The 5,297-nt window shown below is 65.3% G+C and overlaps 1 long non-coding RNA gene across 2 annotated transcripts; it reads right to left on the reverse strand.

The window, feature by feature from the left end:
• Window positions 1-1,378: 1,378 nt before the first annotated feature.
• LOC145715907 (uncharacterized) lies at window positions 1,379-4,701 on the reverse strand. Of its 2 annotated transcripts, XR_014141707.1 has the most exons (4): window positions 4,584-4,701; window positions 3,882-3,996; window positions 3,011-3,108; window positions 1,379-2,916 (listed from the first exon to the last, which is right to left on the reverse strand). It is a non-coding gene; the product is annotated as an uncharacterized LOC145715907 (long non-coding RNA). The 2 variants fall into 2 exon arrangements; XR_014141706.1 differs by lacking the exon at window positions 1,379-2,916 and having other exon boundaries at window positions 2,981-3,108.
• Window positions 4,702-5,297: the final 596 nt, after the last annotated feature.

Here is a 5,297-nt window from a genome sequence, read left to right on the forward strand (position 1 = left end):
CCTCCACCCCGTCTTCAGACCCTGTGCAGTCCCCTGACTTACCCCCCTGGGACCCCAATATTGGAGATGGGAGTTCTCTGGGGGGAATGTCTTTCCATCACCAGCACCCCCACAGTGCCCTTCTCTCTGTCGGTCGGGGGGTTGGAGCTGTTGAGCCCCCGCTTGCAGAAGCCGGGAATCTTACAGACCCCGCCCCTGAGAAATGCACTTCACAGGCCCCAGGACTCTTTTGTGGGCAGTTTCAGAGGGTCACCCCAGACTAGGATCCCCAGCCTATATGCTGCCCTGGGGACATCATCCCCACCCAGAACTCGGCCTGCCACCTGCATGCCGGGGACCCTCAGACTGGGTCTCCCACCATGTCTCCTGCTAGAGCTCTGGGCAGCTCATCGGGCTGCCGGCCACACAGCCTCGGTGTCCGGAGGGCTGATGTGTCCGCATCACCTCCTCCCCTCTGCTCCGGCTTTGCGGAGCACCGCTGCCCCGGCCATGCGTCCCTGGCTGGGCTGACACAGCACCCCTCCCTGGCCCGTCCACAGCCCGGCGCAGGCTGGGGCCGGGTTCTCCCCACCCAGGGGCCTCCTCGCGAAGAGTGACACCCAGGAGAATCGATGACCAGGGGAATGGAGAGATGCCTGCAGACACAGACGGACACACGGACAGGGGCTGTGGGCAGGGCTGGCACCAAGACCCAGTCCCACCAGGTGCTGGGAAAGAACGGGCCACCCCCACCAGTGCCCGGTCTTGGTGCGGGCACAGCGGCCTCAGGCTCTACTCGGGGACGGGCAGCCCCTGCGTTCTCCTGCTCCCTCCTGCCCGCCCAGGGGCCTGCAGGGCCTCAGTCTCCAGGACATGGGTTCCTTCCTCCCCCTCCTCCTCCCTTCCTCCCTGTCCTTCCTCCTCCCTCCTCTTCCTCCCTTTCCTTCCTCCTCCCTCCTCTTCCTCCCTCTTCCCCCTCCTCCTCCTCCTGGCTGGCTGAGGGCCTCCTTCTCCATCTGGAAACCATCGCTCAACACTGCCTCCAGGCTAGAGGCCCTGAGCCAGCTCAGGGGACCAGCATTTTCCAGAAATCATTTCATTCCTCCGGAGAGAGCGAGTGCCCTCCCTACCTCCACCGGCCCGCCTGCAGATGGGGCCTTGGGCGAGGCCCACTCCGCGTCCCCAGGGCCTGCGTAGTGCAGGCCTGCTGGGGGCAGCTGGGCCCGGCTCTGCATTTTCTTGGTCCTTGTAAATAAAATACATAAATAAACCAGCTGCCCCTGCCAGCCCTGCTCTAGCAGCCTGGCGAGCTGGTTCATTTCCTGCTCCAGAGGCCTGTGTGGGGCGAGGCCCGAGGGGGTGGGGCAGGCAGGGGCGGGGCGGGGGGGACAGCGGAAGGGTCTCCCTGCTTGATCGTCCCTCGTCTGTGCTGCTACGTGTGTCCAGACACACAGCCGTGCCAGACACCACGGCATGCGGGGACCCCTCGCCCGGGCCCCTCGGGGCCGGGGGGCTGGGCCCAGGGAGGGGTCTGGGTGCAGCAGGCTGGGGATGCAGACGCGAGACCCCCGGTGCTCCCCAGCCCGGCCCACGGACCAGGGCAGCGGGCAGCCTTGAGCATCTGGGCCGGGAAGAGCAGGTGGGAGCTGGGGGGCGGGGCACAGGAACCCGGGGAGGGGAGCACCTTCCGCCTCCTAGAGCTTAGGGCTTTGGCCCAGCACCATGGCGTCCCCTGGTGGCCAGGCTGCCGCCACCGCCCGGCCTCTCCAGGCCTGGGCTGGCCCTGCGGCAGCCTTGTCCTCCAGCCCTGCGTGCCTCTGGCAGGCCCCAAGCCTTAGGGCTCCGCTCTCGGGGGACAGTCCACCTGCCCTGTCAGCTCCCACTGGGCCTCCCCTCCCTCCCTGACTCCTGGCCACCAGCAGACCGCACCGGCCAGAGTCTTCGTGCCCGCTCGCGCCCACACCGCCCGGCCCACCAGCCAGCGGGGTCCAGGTTAGGGCTGGACTGCCTGGTCCCACGCTGCTCCCCGAGCCCACCCCGGGCTGGCCGCCCGGGCCGCAGCTTCGGGAGATGACTGTGTCTCCACTCCTGCAGGAACACGTACCCTGGACCCCTTTCCAATGTAAACCCCCAACCCCAAGAGGCAGAGAGACTCCCTCTCCTGTTCTTTCCGAGTCTCCCAGACACTCTGTCTGGGACTCTCTGTCCCTCACTCATGCTATTCAGTAAACTCCGTTCACTTTCTACCCTGTGCGGAGCCGAGGGCCCTCCTGGCTGGTCCCGCGGGAACCCCTCTGGGTCCTTGGACCTGGCCTACCTCCATCAGCAGGACTCTGTCCCGAGCCTGCGAGGAGTCCTGGAGACCCCAGGCAGGGAGGGCAGGTGCCAGGGGGACACGGGGGTGCAGGTGCGTGAGCCCAGGGCACCAGGGAGCCCAGGTTCCAGGAGGAGAGGAGAGCCTGTGCCCAGGACAGACAGGCCTTGGGGGGGCGGGGCTGGCAGGCGGAGCAGCGGGACAGGCCAGTGGGGACGAGGATGGACCCAAGGGGACGAGCAGGAATGGGGGCAACGAGGGGGCACTGGCCCTTGTGGGGTGAGGCAGAGCCTCTCCACAGCTGCAAAGGAGCAATGCGGCTCAGACCCCCTTGGGGCACAGCACAAGCCCAGACCTACGGGTGACCTGGCCAGTGGAGGGGCTTTTCCCGCCTCCCCTGGCCCAGTAACAGGAAGCGGAAGCCGGTTCCCAGAGCCTCTGGTGTAAGAGAACCAGACGCTCCCTTTGGCAATGGCCACCAGGCCTGGGAGGACCGGCGCTGCCTTTCTTGCCTCCGTGGATGATGGGGTGAAGCAGGGCCTGGCGGAGGGGTCCTGGTTGGCCCAGGTGGACGGGCGTCCTGGCTGGCGCACATCCTTTGGGCCTCTGTTTCTGCCGGGACTCTGTGGGAGGAGGCAGGCTCCCTGGGCTCTCCCCGCCCTGCGCGCTCCTGAGCCCATCCCAGGGGCCGGGGGACTGGGGGCAGGGACAACTCACCCCAGCCATGAGGCCCCCGGCCTCCCTCACTGTGGCTGCAGCGCCCAGGACGGCACCCAGGGTTAGGAGCCCGGCCAGGCTGATGCCAATGTAGAAGGCTGGGTGGGGACAGAGAGCAGAAGGGTTAGGCATGTCCCGCACACGGGGTCCCCAGTGCACAGGGCCAGTATCTGCAATCCAACCCAAGGCTACACTCAGGCGGTAGGCTTCTGGGAGCTCTGAAGAGACCAGGAGCCCCACTCAGGCCAGGATGTACCACCCACCACCCACTCCCTCTCCTCCCAATGCTGAGAAGGCAGGAGGGAAGGAGGAGGCCAGAGGCCCTGCCCCCCACTTCTGCTTCCTGTCCGCCAGGGGATATCTCAGAAGCCACCAGGCAAGTGTGGGGTGCTCGTTCTTATCAGGCCAGGCCCAAGACCCAGGCTTCCTGCTCTAGGATTCAGGCTTCGGGGTAAAAACCTGGGGCCTCAGGGCCAGGAGGCCTGAGGCTGGGACCACAGCCTGTCTCTCTGGGCCTCAGTTTCCCCCATGGCTGCCCTCCTTGGCTGTGCTCTTGCCTGAGACCCAGCCCCCAGAATGCATCGAGGCTCAGGCCCCTTTGTTTCGGAGCAAACCCCCAGGACACTGAGGCCATCTGGATGCCACCTGCCCCCAGGCTCCCAGGACAGGAGATGAAGGCACAGGCTGGGGCCCAGACCCTTGGCTCTGCCCGGTGCAGAAGGACCCCAGGGTGGCCCTCTCTGCCCACACCCACTGCCTGACCTAGCCCGGCTCCACTCGGAGGCCCCCACCCGCCCAGCCTGGGGTACCTCCCCAACTGCCTTTGCACCTGAAGTCCCCTCCCCGACAGGAGCCACCTGACCTCACTTACCCCAGCGGTGCATGGCCTCATAGGGGGTCCTGTCTGAGGATACATGGCCGATGATAGCAAAGTGGGCCCCGAAGTAGGTGAGAACCGCCAATGTGGCCACAGACAGGCCCAGGAGCTGGGGGTGGGGCAGACCACAGTGTGGGGGCAGGGCTGGACACACGACGAGGCCCAGAGCGCAGGGTCTGGGTCTCCTGGGTCCCTTGACCAACCTCCCTCTAGCTTCATGGTCTCACTTGAGACAGGCTCAGCTTTGGGACTTCTGGGTGCTTCTGTAGGGTGGTCTCAGGGAGGCCTTTGTCCCAGACACCCCGCCACACACGCACACAGATACACTGACAAATACACACACACACACACACACACCGCTCTCCCCCCACTGCACACACATTCATTGTGCAGCTTCTCCCAGGACCCAGAACCTTGCATCATTCTGTCTGCACAGCCCCTAGCGGCCCCCTCCCCCTGCCCCCCTCTGACACCAGTTCACCAGCCACCCAGGTCCCAACGCTGCCTGGCGGGGCCCACAGGGCGTCCTGCGCAAACAGCCACTTGCCAGGGGTCCACCACCAGGGGCCCCAGGTGCATGTCCCGGGGGCAGGATGGGGACAGCAGGGCTGGGTGTGTGTGGGGACCACAGTGCTAGAGGTCTGCTGACACGCCCCCCCCCACACACACACCCCTCCCACCCGACCAGCCTGTTACCAAGACAAAGAAGCTGGTGACCAGCATCTGGCATTTGGCCACCCTGACCCGGCTCCAGGGCTGCATGGTGGCCATCTCTTCTCCCTTCTCCTCTGCTCTCTTCTCCCCTCCTCTGCTCTCTTCTCCCCTCCTCTCCCCGCCCTTCCCCACCCACTGTGGTTTCCAGCTGGGTGGGGGCCTCAGACCACAGCTGCCTGCCCAGGAGGTAGGCTGCTCTCTATTTGTCAACACACCCAGAGAACTGAGCCTCTGTTTGCTCCCAAAGACACGGAAGATGGGCAGGAAGGCAGTGGAGGGGCAGCGAGGTCAGTTCCTGCCACCCCTGCCTTCCCCAGCCCTGGCCCAAGGCACCAGGACCTCTGAGGGTATGAGGCTTCTCCCCAAAGGGTGCGGCCTTGTTCTTGGTCTGCCACAGAGCACATCCTGGGAGGAGGTGGGAGGAGGTGGTGAGTAGAGGCGAAGGTGCCCGGGTAGGGGGTGAGCTTCTTGTCCTGGGAGTATGCAAGCAGAATCCTGCCCAAGGCTTGATCCTTGCAGGAGTTTGGGAGACAGGATCTCATCTGAGCATCACTGTTGGAGCATCACCTTAGGAAACACCAACCGAAACATTCTGTGACGACATTTTGGAAAGGTAATTTGGAGCAGAGCTGTCTGGAGGGCGCCAGGGCAGCCGGGACCCCTTGTCAACCAGGTGCCCCCAGACCGCCCACCCTG

Source organism: Leptonychotes weddellii, unplaced genomic scaffold, assembly GCF_054177405.1.
Source record: "Leptonychotes weddellii isolate Sample4059 unplaced genomic scaffold, ASM5417740v2 HiC_scaffold_13673, whole genome shotgun sequence".
In the NCBI taxonomy this organism is placed as follows: domain Eukaryota; kingdom Metazoa; phylum Chordata; class Mammalia; order Carnivora; family Phocidae; genus Leptonychotes; species Leptonychotes weddellii.